We start from the raw sequence: 17,437 nt of genomic DNA, 5'->3' as shown, positions 1-17,437 counted from the left end.
ACAGACTTTAAACCAACAAAGAACAAAAGAGACAAAGAAGGCCATTACATAATGGTAAAGGGATCAATTCAACAAGAAGAGCTAACTATCCTAAATATATATGCACCCAATACAGGAGCACCCAGATTCATAAAGCAAGTCCTGAGAGACCTATAAAGAGACTTAGACTCCCACACAATAATAATGGGAGATTTTAACACCCCACTGTCAATATTAGACAGATCAACGAGACAGAAGGTTAACAAGGATATCCAGGACTTAAACTCAGCTCTGCACCAAGCAGACCTAATAGACATCTACAGAACTCTCCACCTCAAATCAACAGAATATACATTCTTCTCAGCACCACATCACAATTATCCCAAAATTGACCACATAGTTGGAAGAAAAGCGCTCCTCAGCAAATGTAAAAGAACAGAAATTGCAACAAACTGTCTCTCAGACCACAGTGCAATCAAATTAGAACTCAGGATTAAGAAACTCACTCAGGGCTGGGCGCGATGGCTCATGCCTGTAATCCCAGCACTTTGGGAGGCCGAGGTGGGCGGATCACAAGGTCAGGAGTTCGAGACCATCCTGGCTAACACAGTGAAACCCCATCTCTACTAAAAATACAAAAAATATTAGCCAGGCGTAGGTGGTGCACGCCTGTAGTCCCAGCTACTTGGGAGGCTGAGGCAGGAGAATGGTGTAAAACCTGGGAAGCAGAGCTTGCAGTTAGCTGAGATCGTGCCACTGTACTCCAGCCTGGGAGACAGAGCAAGACTCCGCCTCAAAAAAAAAAAAAAAAAAAGGAAAGAAACTCATTCAGAACCACACAACTCCATGGAAACTGAACAACCTGCTCCTGAATGACCACTGGGCAAAATAACGAAATGAAGGCAGAAATAAAGATGTTCTTTGAAACCAATGAGAACAAAGGCATAACATACCAGAATCTCTGGGACACATTTAAAGCAGTGTGTAGAGGGAAATTTACAGCACTAAACGCCCACAAGAGAAAGCAGGAAAGATCTAAAATCGGCACCCTAACAGCACAATGAAAAGAACTAGAGAAGCAAGAGCAAACAATTCAAAAGCTAGCAGAAGGCAAGAAATAACTAAAATCAGAGCAGAACTGAAGGAGATAGAGACACAAAAAAAAACCCTTCAAAAAATCAGTGAATCCAGGAGCTGGCTTTTTGAGAAGATCAACAAAATTGACAGACCGCTAGCAAGACTCATAAAGAAGAAAAGAGAGAAGAATCAAATAGACGCAATAAAAAATGATAAAAGGGATATCACCACGGATCCGACAGAAATACAGACTACCATCAGAGAATACTATAAACACCTCTACGCAAATAAACTAGAAAATCTAGAAGAAATGAATAAATTCCTTGACACATACACCCTCCCAAGACTAAACCAGGAAGAAGTTGAATCTCTGAATAGACCAATAACAGGCTCTGAAATTTAGGCAATCATTAATAGCCTACCAATGAAAAAAGTTCTAGGACCAAACGGATTCACAGCCAAATTCTACCAGAGGTACAAAGAGGAGCTGGTACCATTCCTTCTGAAAATGTTCCAATCAATAGAAAAAGGGGGAATCCTCCCTAACTCATTTTATGAGGCCAACATCATCCTGATACCAAAGCCTGGCAGAGACACAACAAAAAAAGAGAACTTTAGACCAATATCTCTGATGAACATCGCTACAAAAATCCTCAATAAAATACTGGCAAACCGAATCCAGCAGCACATCAAAAAGCTTATCCACCAAGATCAAGTTGGCTTCATCCCTGGGATGCAAGGCTGGTTCAACATACGCAAATCAATAAACGTAATCCATCACATAAACAGAACCAAAGACAAAAACCACATGATTATCTCAATAGATGCAGAAAAGGCCTTCGACAGAATTTAATAGCCCTTCATGCTAAAAACTCGCAATAAATTAGGTATTGATGGGACGTATCTCAAAATAATCACAGCTATTTATGACAAACCCACAGCCAATATCACACTGAATAGGCAAAAACTGGAAGCATTCCCTTTGAAAACTGGCACAAGATAGGGATGCCCTCTCTTACCATTCTTACTCAACATAGTGTTGGAATTTTCGGCCAGGGCAACCAGGCAAGAGAAAGAAATAAAGGGTATTCAATTAGGAAAAGAGGAAGTCAAATTGTCCCTGTTTGCAGATGACATGATTGTATATTTAGAAAATCCCATCATCTCAGCCCAAAATCTCCTTAAGCTGATAAGCAACTTCAGCAAAGTCTCAGGATATAAAATCACTGTGCAAAAATCACAAGCATTCCTATACACCAAAAACAGATAAACAGAGAGCCAAATCATGAGTGAACTCCCATTCACAATTGCTACAAAGAGAATAAAATACCTAGGAATCCAACTTACAAGGGATGTGAAGGACCTCTTCAAGGAGAACTACAAACCACTGCTCAATGAAATAAAAGAGGAAACAAACAAATGGAAGAACATTTCGTGCTCACAGACAGGAAGAATCAATATAGTGAAAATGGCCATACTGTCTAAGGTAATTTATAGATTCAATGCCATCCCCATCAAGCTACCAATGACTTTCTTCACAGAATTGGAAAAAACTACTTTAAAGTTCATATGGAACCAAAAAAGAGCCCACATTTCCAAGACAATCCTAAACAAAAAGAACAAAGCTGGAGGCATCACGCTACCTGACTTCAAACTACACTACAAGGCTACAGTAACCAAAACAGCATAGTACTGGTACCAAAACAGAGATACAGACCAATGAAACAGAACAGAGCCCTCAGAAATAACACCACACATCTACAACCATCTGAACTTTGACAAACCTGACAAACACAAGAAATGAGGAAAGGATTCCCTATTTAATAAATGGTGTTAGGAAAACTGGCTAGCCATATGCAGAAAGCTGAAACTGGATCCCTTCCTTACATGTTATATGAAAATTAATTCAAGATGGATTAAAGACTTAAATGTTAGACCTAAAACCATACAATCCCTGGAAGAAAACCTAGGCAATACCATTCAGGACATAGGTATGGGCAAGGACTTCATGACTAAAATACCAAAAGCAATGGCAAGAAAAGCGAAAATAGACAAATGGGATCTAATTAAACTAAAGAGCTTCTGCACGGCAAAAGAAACTACCATCAGAGTGAACAGGCGACCTACAGAATGGGAGAAAATTTTTGCAATCTATCCATCTGACAAAGGGCTAATATCCAGAATCTACAAAGAACTTAAACAAATTTACAAGAAGAAAATCAAACAACCCCATCAAAAACTGGGCAAAGGATATGAACAGACACTTTTCAAAAGAAGACATTTATGCAGTGAACAGACACATGAAAAAATGCTCATCATCACTGGCCATCAGAGAAATACAAATCAAAACCACAATTAGATACCATCTCATACCAGTTAGAATGGCGATCATTAAAAAGTCAGGAAACAACAGGTGCTGGAGAGGATGTGGAGAAATAGGAACACTTTTACACTGTTGGTGGGACTGTAAACTAGTTCAACCATTATGGAAGACAGTGTGGCGATTCCTCAAGGATCTAGAACTAGAAATACCATTTGACCCAGCCATCCCATTACTGGGTATATACCCAAAGGATTATAAATCATGCTGCTATAAAGACATATGCACACATATGTTTATTGCGGCACTATTCACAATTGCAAAGACTTGGAACCAACCCAAATGTCCATCAATGATAGACTGGATTAAGAAAATGTGGCACATATACGCCATGCAATACTATGCAACCATAAAAAAGGATGAGTTCATGTACTTTGTAGCAACATGGATGAAGCTGGAAACCATCATTCTGAGCAAAGTATCGCAAGGACAGAAAACCAAACACTGCATGTTCTCACTCATAGGTGAGAATTGAACAATGAGAACACTTGGACACAGGGCAGGGAATATCACACACCAGGGCCTGCCGTCAGGTGGGGGATGGGGGAGGGATAGCATTAGGAAAAATACCTAAAGTAAACAACGAGTTAGTGGGTGCAGCAAACCAACACGGCACATGTATACATACGTAACAAACCTGCACATTGTGCCCATGTACCCTAGAACTTAAAGTACTAAAAAAAAAAAAAAAAAAAAGAAACCCCATCTCTACTAAAAATACGAAATTAGCCAGGCATGGTGGTGCACACCTGTAGTCCCAGCTACTTGGGAGGCTGAGGCAGGAGAATCATTTAAACCGAGGCAGTGGAGGTTGCAGTAAGCCAAGATTGCACCACTGCTGAATATTCTTTTCCAAAAATATGAACCTTCACCAAGATAGAGGATATTCTGGGCCTTAAAACAAACAACAATACATTTAAAAGAATTAAAAATCATATGAAGTATAACAGAATTAAAGTACAAATAAAGATTTCTGAAAAAAATCCTATTTGGAAATTTTTATAAAATCTCTTCTAAATAAGTAATGGGTCACAGAAGAACTTACAAAGAAAATTGGAAAATAGTTGCAATTGAATCAACATGAAAAAACATCATATCAAAATTATTGGGATGCAGATAAAGCTGTTCTCATAGTGAAAGTTTTAGCATTAATGCTTATATTTAAAAACTATAGAAAGGAATGGTAGCTTATACCTGTAATCCTATCCCTTTAGGAGGCCAAGGCAGAAACATCGCTTGAGGCCAGGAGTTCGAGACCAGCCTGGGGAAGAGGGGGAGACCCTGTCTCTACAAAAAATAAAAAATAAAAAAAAAGCTGGGCCTGGTACCACATTCCTGTAGTTTCAGCAACTCAGGGAGGCTGAGGCAGGAGGATTGCTCCCATCCAGGAGTTCAAGGTTACAGTGAGCTATGGTTGTACCACTACACTCCATGCTGGACAACAGAGTGAGTGAGACCCTGTTAAAAAAAAAAAAAAGAAAGAAAGAAAGAAAGAAAGAAAGAAAAGGAAATCAGAAAGTTCTCAAATCAATGATCTGAGCTTTTATCTCGAGAAAGCAGAAAATTTTTAAGGAAAAGTGAAAGACCTAGTACACAAAAAACTGAAAAGAAGAACAAAATTGGAGGACTTACTACAAGATTTCAAGATTTACTATAATCAAGTAACCAAGACACAGGGTGATACTGGTGAAAGGACAGACATAAAGATCAGTGGAACCAACCAGTCCAAATACAGACACTTGTATATATAACCACTGATTTTTAACAGAATTGCAAAGTCAATTCCATAGAGAAAAGATTGATTATCTTTCTAAAACATAGTGTGGAAAAGGACATTTATTGGAAAAAGAAAACAAAATCTCAACCCATGCCTCAGAACATACACAAAAAATTAAGTCAAAATGGATAACAAATATAAATGAAATATTGAATCTATAAAACTACTACAATATAATGTAGGATAAAGTCTTTGTGACATTAGGTCATACAAATGTCTCAGAGATTACTTAGTCAATAATTTTTGTGGACTGTGAACCATAAAAACAAAAATTGATAAATATTTGTCCATCAAAATCTTTGAAAATTTTTAAACTTCAGCTCTTCAAAAGACCATGTAAGAAAATTAAAGACAAGAAACAGACTGAGAGAAAAATATCTGAAAAACTCTTATCATTTAAAGGTCTCCTATTCCAATACATAGAACATTCTAAAAACTCAATATGAAGAAATCAAACAACCCAGGGAAAAAACTTTGTGAAAGATTTGAGCAGATACTGTATGAAAATAAGGCATGTGGATGACATATAGAGACATAAAAAGGTGTTCTACATTAGTAGTGCTTGGGGAAATACAAATTAAAACCACAATGAAATTCCACCACACACCTATTAGAATGGCAAACAAAAAACCTGACAATACCAAGGGCTGATGAAGATGTGGCACAAACTGGAATCCTTATTCATTATTGCTGGGAATTCAAAAACGGTGTGACTATTTTGGAAATGAGTTTTCAGTTTCTTAATTTAAATGTATTACTTACATGGCACAGCAACTCAACTCCTAGGTATTTACACAAGAAAAAGGAAAATGGGTTCACATTAAAACCTATATGGGAATGTTTATAGCAACTTTTTTCAAAGTCACCAAAGACTGGTAACAAGCCAAATGTATTATTCATAGTTGCCAAAAAGTGGAAATAACCCCAAAAATGTCTTTCAACTGGTGAATGGATAAACAAATTGGCATATCCATGCACTGATACACTACTCATTAATAAAAAACAAATGGCAGAAACAATAACATAAATGAACTGAGATGTATAATTCTACATAAAAGAAGCCAAACACAAAATGCTTCATATTATATCATTCCACTTATATGATATTTTATAAAGGTAAAACTAGAGGGATAGAAAAGAGGTCAGTAGTTGTCATGATCTGAGGATATGGGGAAGGGCTGATTTCAAAAGGGCACAAACAAATTTGGGGGAATGATGGAATTGCTCCATACCTTGATTGCGGTGGTAGTTACATAACTATGCATTTCTCAAAACTCATAGAACTATCTAGTAAGAATGGTGAACTTTACTGTATGGAAGCTGTACCTCAATAAACCTGAATTAAAGAAAAACTAATAAAGAAAGAAACATCAAATAACAATATAATTAACCCCAAGAAAATTAGGAAAGGAAAAAGAACAGATGAGAAAAATAATTTAAAAACAGAAGCAAAATGGCAAACATAAAGTCAATTACATAAGTAATTACATGAAGTATGAACGGACTAAGCACACAGTGAAAAGGCAAAGATTTTCAGACTGTATTTTAAAAAATCAACCTGTGGCCAGGCGCGGTGGCTCACGCCTGTAATCCCAGCACTTTGGGAGGCCAAGGCAGGTGGATCACCTGAGGTCTGCAGTTCAAGACCAGCCTGACCAACATGGAGAAACCCTGTCTCTACTAAAAATACAAAATTAGCCGGGCGTGGTGGCAAATGACTGTAATCCCAGCTACTTGGGAGGCTGAGGCAGGAGAATCACTTGAACTCAGGAGGCAGAGGTTGCAGTGAGCCGTGATCATACCACTGCACTACAGCCTGGGCAACAAGAGCAAAACTCCGTCTCAAAAAACAAAAACAAAAAAAACAACCACATGTGTTGTTATCCTTTAAATGTAAGTACAGAGACTGAGTGAAAGCAAAAGAATGGTAAAGATATTATCACGCAAACAGAAACCTAAAGAAAGTTTGTGGTTATATTAATATCAGACAAAGTAAACTTTAAGGCCAGAAGTGTACTAGAGATAAAGGATGGCATTTTATAAAGATCGAGGGGTCAATTCAACAGGAAAACACAACAATCCTAAATTTTTATGTCCATAGTAACCTAGTATCAAGTAATATAAGCAAACATTAGTAGAAGTAAAGGAAAAACAGACAAAACCTTAATCAGTTTAATATACCTATCTCTGATGTGTTAGATGCAAGAGGATAATTAGATAACAAAAATTAGAAATTATATAGAATATTTGAACAAAATGATTAACCAATTTGACCTACTTGATATATCGATACGACACTACACCTAACAACTGTAAAATACAATTCTTTTCAAGCACATATAAAATGTTTGTCAAAATAGGCTATATGCTATGCATAAAACAAGCCTGAACAAGCTTCAAAAGTATTGAAATCACATAGGATATGTTCTCAGACCATGGTGGAATTAGCCTGAAAACCAACCAATAGAAACATGACTAGAAGATCTGAAAATGTCTGGAAATTAAACAAAGCTTTTCTAAATAAACCAGTAGTCAAGATAATGAAAATGAAAATGCAACTCATCAAAATTTATGTGGTATAGCTAAAGCAGTGTGTGCTGGTTACTGAATTATTGCCTCTCTTCTCCAATTCCTCATTTGCCTGTTGTGTGAAAATGGGTTTTGGCCCTTTAAATATTTGTCCTTGCCAGCTGGAACTTTGTCATTAGAGGGCACTAGAAATATACTGCAGGAGGAAAGGGTTTTTTGCTTCCTGGTTCTGGTGTGCTTGCTTCTCCAGGATGCATAGTTTTCCCTAGTACCAAGTTTCTGCAGTTCACAGTGGCCAGCCACACCCAGCAACCAGCAGGCAGTTTTGTAGCAGAATGCCTCCACTGAGATATCTCCCCATGAATGTCTTTCACTGGCACCCCAGAAGGTGGATTTCCAGCACATTTCGTCACTACAGCACCATGGCAACTTCTCTGCCATCCAGTGAGCCACAGCAGTGCCCTCTACAACAGGGTGTTGATCTTAGGCCTGGGTGGCATATTCCTTGGGTCGGCTATCTCAGCTCTAAGGGGAGAGGCTGTAACCGACATCTAAAATTCCTATATCCTTTGGGATCCTCTTCTTGCTAGCCAATCTCTCATTACTTCAATGACCTGGTACAATTAATAATTTTTTTTTTTTTGAGACAGTCTCTCACTCTATTGCCCAGGCTGGAGTGCAATGGCGTGAGCTTAGCTCACTGCAACCTCCCCTTCCCAGGTTCAAATGATTCCCATGCCTCAGCTTCCCGAATAGCGGGACTACAAGTACATGCCACTGCACCTGGCTAATTTTTGTATTTTTAGTACAGATGAGGTTTCGCCATGTTGGCCAGGCTGGTATCGAACTCCTGACCTCAAGTGATCCACCTGCCTTGACCTCCCAAAGTGCTAGGATCACAGGCATGAGCCACTGCGCCTGGCCTAATAATTATTTATACGTATTTTTTTGGTTAAAATTACTGTGTGGGTTCTCTCTGATTGGATTTTTTTAATTCACAATGATTAGAAGAAAGTTGACTTTACATGCCTATATCAGAAAAGAAAAAAAATTAAAAATTAATTTCTAAGTTACCATCACAAGAAGTTAGAAAAAGAACAGAAAATAGAGGGAAATTAATAAAAATGAAAACAGTAATTGATGAAATAGCTGACATAAAATTGAGAAAAATCAACAAAGCCAAAGCTTTTTTTAAAAAAAGAATATCAATAGATTTGATAAACTCTTAGAAAGACCAATCAAGAGCAAAAGTATAAATTACTAATATCAGAATGAAAGGGCAATATCCCTACAGATCCTACAAAACTAAAAAGATAAATCAGAAATATTTTGAATAATTTTATATAAACACATTTGACAATCTATATAAAAAGAATAATTCATATAAAATCACGTCATCTAAACTGATAAAAGAAAAATTAAAAGAAATAAAAATCATTGTTAAATATATTCTATCTACAATTTAAAACTTACCCTCAAACAAAATTTGAGCTTGGATATATTTAGTGGTGAATTCTCCAAAACATTTAAGAAAAATATATCAATCCTACATAACCTCTTTTAGGAATGAAAGAAAATTCGCTTCCTTCTAATTCATTTTTTTGAGGCTAGAACAACCCTAACACAAAAATATGATAAAGATATTATAACACAAGAAAGTTACAAGCTAATAATTCTTATGAACATAGGGACAAAAATTAGAACAAAGTATTAAATAATCAAATCCAAAGAATATGTAAAAAGGATAACATATCATAACCAATTTGGTTTATTCTAGGAATAAAAAATTGGTTTAAAAAGTTAATCAATATAACTTACTTCACTAAATTATATTTGCTTTTATTATGTAAATAATAAAATAATAATGAAAGTAAAAATCACTGATCACCTCAATAGATGCAAAAAGGCCTCCAATTAACCACTAGTTCATAATAAAAGTTCTCACCAAATTTGAAATATAAGTGAACTTTTTAATATGATAAAGTTTATGTACAAAAGGCCTGCTGCTAACATATTTAGTGGTGAAATGTGGAATGCTTTCTTCTGAATTCAGAAACCACTCAAATATATTTATTTTCATTACTTGCATTAATCATTGCACTGCAGGTCCTAGTCAGTGCAACAAGGCATGAAAGAAGAGTTGTGAGGTTGGAAAGAAGGAAGTAAAAGTGTCATTTCAGATGACATGATTGTAAATATAGAAAAACCCAAAATAATATATACACGATTAGAATTAATGAATTTAGAGAAGTCACTGAATACAAAATCAATACATAAAAATCTATTATATTTGTTTGTGTTTGCAAAAACAATTGGTAAATAAAACATTTTAAACAATACTATTAACAATATCATTGGAAAACCTCAAATATCTGGGAATAAATTTTATAAACGACATGTAAGATAACTAAAGTGAAAACAGCAAAACATTTCAAAGAAAAATTACATAAGATCTAACTAGATGAATAGATATACCATGTTTACGGATTTGGAGACTTAATATCATAAATTAATTTTATAATTTAAAATCTATTCTTCAAAAGTTACTTTATTGATTCAATGCAATCCCCATCAAGATCCTAACAGGGTTTTGTGGAAATTTAATAGAGATTTCAAAAAGTTATATGGAAATGCAAATGACCTATAGCAGCCAAGAAATGAAGAAGAATAAATTGTTGGAAGATTTATCATATCAGATAGCATGACTTACCATAAAGCTACAATATTTAATGCAGTGTGGTATTAGTACAATAATAGATACATATACCAAAAGGGAGAGTCTAGAAATAGGCTCATACATATACTTGATGTACAACAATGGTGCCACTGTAATTTTGTAATAATAAGTTTTTTTTCAATAAATGATGCCAGAGCAATTAGATAATTCACATGAAACAGACTTTAACCTTAATTTACACTATCTACAAAAATTAATACTGATTAAATTATGAACCTTCATGTGAAAGAAAAACAGTAATATCCAAGAAGAGAAGTCAATAAATTTTTTCTGTAAAGGGACAGATAGTAAATATTTTCAGCTTTGTAGGTCATACAGTCTTTGTTGCAACTACTTAACTCTGCTGTTGTAGTCCAAAGGCAGCCATAGACAATACATAAATGAATGAATGAGAATGGCTGTCTTCCAAAAAAATTTATTTACAAAAACAAATGGCAGGTTACATGGGCCATAAATTTCTGACCCCTGCTCTAGAAGATAGCAGAATATTTCATGACATTGGGTAGGCAGTGATTTCTTAAATAAGATTCCCCAAAAACATAAAACATAAAAGATGGATTAATTCAAGTTCTGAGGTTCTGTTTATTGAAAGGCATCATTAAGAGGATGAAACAGCAAGACAGTTTAGCAGAAGATATTTGCTATATATGCATATTTATATATATGTATTCTATATGTTTCATATATACATATAGGTGTTTATATATATGTATTTATATATACAAATATATTGCATATATATCCAACAAATAACATATCTACAATATCTAAAGAATGTCTACAAATCAATAAGAAAAAGGCAAATCAATAAACGAAATGAGCAAAAACTTGAGCAAGCATTTTACAAAAGAGACTATCAATATGAATATAAGCACATGAAAAGATGTTCCATATAATTAGAGAAATCTAAATAAGAATAAACCATAATCAGATATTAGTACATCCCCAACAAAATGGAGGAAAGGAAAAAGAGTGACACAAAAATCAATGTGCAAAAATCGCTAGCATTCCTAAAAACCAAAAACAGGCAAGCCAAGAGCCAAATCATGAATGAACTTCCATTCACAATTGCTACAAAAAGAATAAAAAACCTAAGAATATAGCTAACAAGGAAAGTGAAGGACCTCTTCAGGAGAACTACAAATCACTGCTCAAAGAAATCAGAGATGACACAAACAAATGGAAAAACATTCCATGCTCATGAATTGGAAGAATCAATATTGTGAAAATGGCCATACTGCCCAAAGCAATTTATAGATTCTATGCTACTCCCATTAAACTACCATCAACTTCTTCACAGAACTAGAAAACACAATTTTAAAATTCATATGGAACCAAAATAGAGCCTGAATAGCTAAGGCAATACTAGGCAAAAAGAACAAAGCTAGGGGCATCACGCTGCCCAACTTCAAACTATACTACAGGGCTACAGTAACTAAAACAGCATGGTACCAGTACAAGAACAGACACATAGACCAGTGGAACAGAGTAGAACACCCAGAAATAAGATCACACACTTACAACCATCTGATCTTTGACAAACCTGACAAAAACAAGCAATGGGGAAAGCATTCCCTATTTAATACGTGGTGCTGGGAGAACAGGCTAGCCATATGAAGAAAACTGAAAGTGGACCCTTCCTTATACCATATACAAAAATCAACTCAAGATGGATTAAAGACTTCAATGTAAAACCTAAAACTATAAAAACCCTAGAAGAAAACCTAGGCAATACCAATCAGGACATAGGCATAGGCAAAGATTTCATGATCAAGATGCCAAAAGCAATTGCAACAAAAGCAAACTTGACAAATGGGATCTAATTAAACTAAAGAGCCTCTGCACAGCGAAAGAAATTATCAACAGAGTAAACAAAAAACCGGCAGAATGGGAGAAAATTTTGCATTCTATGCATCTAACAAAGATCTAATATCCAACATCTACAAGGAACTTAAACAAACAAGAAAAAACAACCCCATTAAAAAGTGGGCAAAGGACATAAACAAACAGACACCTCTCAAAAGAAGACATACATGCAGCCAACAAACATATAAAAAAAGCTCAACATCACTGATCATAAGAGATGCAAATCAAAACCACAGTGAGATACCATCTCACACTAGTCAGAACAGTTATTATTAAAATGTCAAAAAATAACAGATGCTGGTGAGGTTGTGGAGAAAAAGGAACACTTTTACACCGTTGGTGGGAGTATAAATGACTTCAACCATTGTGGAAGACAGTGTGGTGATTCCTCAAAGACTTAGAGACAGAAATAACATTCAACCCAACAATTTCATTCCTGGGTATATACCCGAAGGATTATATTAACAAATTGTTGTATTATAAAAACACATGCACATCTATGTTCATTGGAGCACCGTTCACAATAGCAAACACATGGAATCAACTAGATGCCCATCAATGATAGACTGGGTAAAGAAAACGTGGTACATATACACCATGGAATACTGTGTAGCCAACAAAAAGAATGAGATCATTTCCTTTGCTGGGACATGGATGGAGCTGGAGGCCATTATCCTTAGCAAACTAATGCAGGAACAGAAAACCAAATACTGCATGTTCTCACTTATAAGTGGGAGCTCAATGATGAGAACACATGGACGCATAGAGAGGAACAGAACACACTGGGGCCTATGGGAGAGTAGAGGGTGGGAGGAGGGAGAAGATCAAAAAAAAAAATAAGTAATGAACTACTGGGCTTCATACCTTGGTGATGAAATAATCTGTACAACAAACCCCCATGAGACACATTTACCTATGTAACAAACATGTATATCTTGTGCATGTACCCCTGAACTTAAAACTTTTAAGAAACAAATAAATAAATAAGTAAAAATTAGCTTAAATTCAGTATTCACCTCAAACTTTTCAAAATCTATTTCATACCTATAATTATATCCCCTTCTAATTTCTAATGCTGATAACTCTCTCTTTTTTTAACCTTGGTGAGACATTTCAGACTTTTGACATTTTTGGTTCTTTCCAAAAAATCATCTCTTAGTTTTATACAAATTTATCCCACCCCAACCCCCAACATTTTATTCATGTTTTTTTCCTTTAGTAATACCCTTGCTTCTACTTTATGTATGTTTTTCACTAGTTTTTAAGCTTTATACATGATTTATTTCTAGCCAATCTTTTCTTATTTTTAAAACACGCATACCTGGCTGCATTTTCTCTGAGTATATGTAGATTTTGATTTGTATTGTTTTCATTGTCATTCTTGTTGTTGCAGTTAAATACACTAGCTCTGAATCATGCTATCTAGGTTCATATCCCAACTGTCATTTATGGATTATGTGCCCTTGGCCGGGTTATTTAGTACAGCTTTGTGTTTCAGTTCCTCATCTGTGAAATGAGATGATAATGGAATCAACTTCCCAAGATCACTGTGAAAATAAAAAGATAATCCATGTAGATTACTTAGCATAATGCTGGTTGTATAATAATGTTCAATAATTTTAACATATTATCATTTGTAAATAATTTATAATTTCATTTTAAATTTTTTTGTATTAAAGGAGTGGTTTTTATTTCCAAGTTTATAAACAATTTGCTTATTTATTAATTACAAATTTTATTTCAGTATAAAAAGTATAACCCGAATGATTTATCTTGAAATTTAACATTTTCTTTGTGTTTTAGCAGCTAGTTAATGTTTCATGTGTGTTTGAGGAGACTATGCATTCACTGTTTATTCATACAAAGTCCTTTATTCGATCAAGCTTCTTTGTTATTCTAATCCTCTCTACCCTTACTTTTTTCCTACTTGATCTATCAATTTGAGATGTGTTAAAGTCTTCTAAAATGGCTCTGTATTTTTCATTCCTACTTATATTTCTATCATTTTCACTTTATAGGTTATAAAGATGACATTTGATGTTATATTCTTAGATTTATAAAGGTTCAGTATTAGTAGAGCTTCTTACAGAATTGTATTTTTCACCAATATGAACATTTTTATCTTGTCAAACCCTTTTTGCTTTATTTCTTTTTGTCTAACATTGTTACTATATTTGTTATCCTTATTAGAACTTGCCTGATGTATCTTTCTACGTTTTTATTTCCAACCTTCTTTTTAGGTGTCTTTTTCTAAATAACATATAACCAGATTTGCTGTTGATGTTTACCAAATTTGAGATTCTTTTTATCAAAGAAATTCTGTCCATTTGTCATGTACTGGAATTACTGATGGCTTGACTTTTTTTCTGCCATCTGGTGTTCCATACGTGTGTGTATGTGTTTATCATATACACACAGCTATATAAAAGTTATAAAACATACAGCTTTTAAAACTTACCTCCTATCTCTCCATCATGCTTTGTCCCTCCATCTTTATGTTGCAATCATCTAGAACAGGGGTTCACCTGCCCCCTCCTTTTGTAAAGTCTTATCGCACATTCATTTACATATTATCTATGACTGCTTTCACACTACAACAGCAGAGCTCAGTGGTTGCAACAGAGTCTATACGGAACACAAAACTGAAAATATTTAGTATCTGGTCTTTTACAGAAAACATTTGCCAATGTCTAATCTAGATTTTAATTTTATGCTATTAATTTTAAATATATGTCATATTTAGACAAATCATCTCTTTTCTCTCCACTGATTCTTGAATGCTTCACCTTCATCTTTCTTGGATTCATCATTTATTTTGTTAAAATTTATCCTATAGTCATCCTTTCAAAGAGATTCTATTAGTGATACACATATCCTGAGTTTATTTCAAAAACCATGTTTTTAAATTTCTGGGATCGTTGTTTCATTTTCATGGATGTAATATCTTGAACCTCTTTGAGGATAATTGTTATATTTGTGATATTTATAAGTATATATTTTACATACAATAACTATATTTTCTTAAAATTATAAAATTTATAAAAAGAATTTGTATTCATCTTTTTTAAATTTATAAACTCTCTTTCCTTAGGTATTATTTTTCCTGAGTTTGGCGTCTCTGCAAACTTGTATTATTCTTGTATTGGATTATTCTTTTACTTTATAAATGAGAATCCCTGTTAGCTCTCTCCTTCTGCTTGATGTGGGTCAACTTGTGATTATAGGTGAAGGGAAGGGCATATTGCTGGGGAGAGTGTTTCTTTTCAGAGTGAGGAGCCTCCCTGTGCCTCCTGGGGTCCACTGCTACTCTTCTGTCCATTGGCTCTCAGAATCCACAGGCTCACTACTTAATCTACGGACAATTACAAGCAAAAGAAGGGAATGTGAGTAGCAGTCCAGCTGCTCCAAATGCAGTGTTTCAGTTAATCACTCTGGCCATCACCCTAGGATGTCCTATTCATAGAACCTGCTCTCTCTGAGCTTGTAGCATCCCTGAAATTTCTCTTACCTCCTCAGCAATCTAGAGCCAAATGAGTATGTATGGCACAGTTGTTCTAGTATGTTTTTCTAAAGTTTGATCCCATCTCCTGAAAATTTCTCATACACTTATGGCATTTTTCTTGTCCCCAGTCCTGTTACCAATTAACCTCACCCCCTTTAATCTTTTCTGTCATTTCATAAGATTTGGTATAGGTAACTTTCCTGCAGGCTGGCATCTTGATTTACTCTTCACACACAGGATTTTTGAATTAGCTCTTTCAAAACACGATTAAATATAATTTGTGGGTGATAACCTACGTTCTTGCCATTTTTATTTCAAAACATTTAAAAAGGTACTCAAAGTTTCTTTGACACACAGAAAAGTGAAGCCCTACTCCAACAATTCTCTGAGGGGCAAGTCTCAAGTCACTTGCCTTTAACAATACATTGGGTAGTCTATTCCTTTTTTTTTTTTTAAATGTTCTTTCATGGGAGTGGGAGGAACTGATTGTGAAGAGCTGTAATTTTTAGCCACTTTTTCCACCTTACACATTAGGCAGCGATAAGTGACGTTTTCAGTCAGATTTGGCTAACGAGCTCATCCTGTTATGGAGTTCTACTCCCTCCCTGCCATACCTCAATTCCTGACTGCTGAGTAGCCTGTTCAGAGTACATCAAGAGCTAACTTTTACAGCTTTAATACTCATTAAGAGAACCCTTCTGAGAGTAGCTAGAAAGCACAGACCCTCATCTCTAATATTATTTGGGGTTTTGAGTCCCTGAACAGCTGGTGTCATTTGGCTTTCTTTAGGGACCTCAGAAGGGATACGTGTTTAAAATTCCTATAAATATTGTGTAAGATTTTCCAACTGATTATGAAGACCTTCCATTCTTTCTCCTTTTTCAGTTCTGGGGTTGATATTTGGAGGGGGTTAAAGTCAGACACCTCTGTACACTCCCAGAACTCTCTGACATAGCATATGTTGAACCTCTCCTTGTTTTATGGTTTTTGGGGTTTTTTTGCTCGGTGTAGGCAAATTTTTTTCTTCTTGCCATCCAGTGGTGCCTCTTTCCCTATCTGCTTTGTGCTTTTCAAACACGCAGAGTTTGAATGTCCTTCTGTGCTCTGATCAAGGAATTTCTTGCAGCAGCTATCTTAGGTGCAGTGTGGCTTTTAGTGATCATGACCTGTGCTTTATCAGACTATAAAGTAGTGGCATGTAAAAACTAGGCTGCCACCACTTTTGGTTTTCAGGGCTCCTGTCATTTTTAGGGCCCTTATCCCCTGCCATCAATCTATTTCTTCCCTTCTCCTCTCTACCTCCCAGAAAAAAAGGAAGGGAAATTCATAATTTATTTGCCTTTTACTATGTGTAAAGCATTGTGTGGAGTATTTTCAGAAATATTTTTCATTAAATTATCAGTACAACTGAGTGAAGGAGTTATTATCCCCACTTTTACCAATTGGAAAACTGAGGCTCAGAGAAGCAAAGAACTTGCCTGAGATCACAAAAGTGGCAAGTGGTAGAGCTGAGATTTGGATCCTAGACTCTAAATTTGGAAGCCCGGGGGATCTCCATGAGGGTCAGCCTCAAGCCTCATTTGCCCAAGA

Source organism: Pongo abelii, chromosome 16 (genome assembly GCF_028885655.2).
Source record: "Pongo abelii isolate AG06213 chromosome 16, NHGRI_mPonAbe1-v2.0_pri, whole genome shotgun sequence".
Classification (NCBI taxonomy): domain Eukaryota; kingdom Metazoa; phylum Chordata; class Mammalia; order Primates; family Hominidae; genus Pongo; species Pongo abelii.
This window is presented reverse-complemented; position numbering follows the sequence as displayed.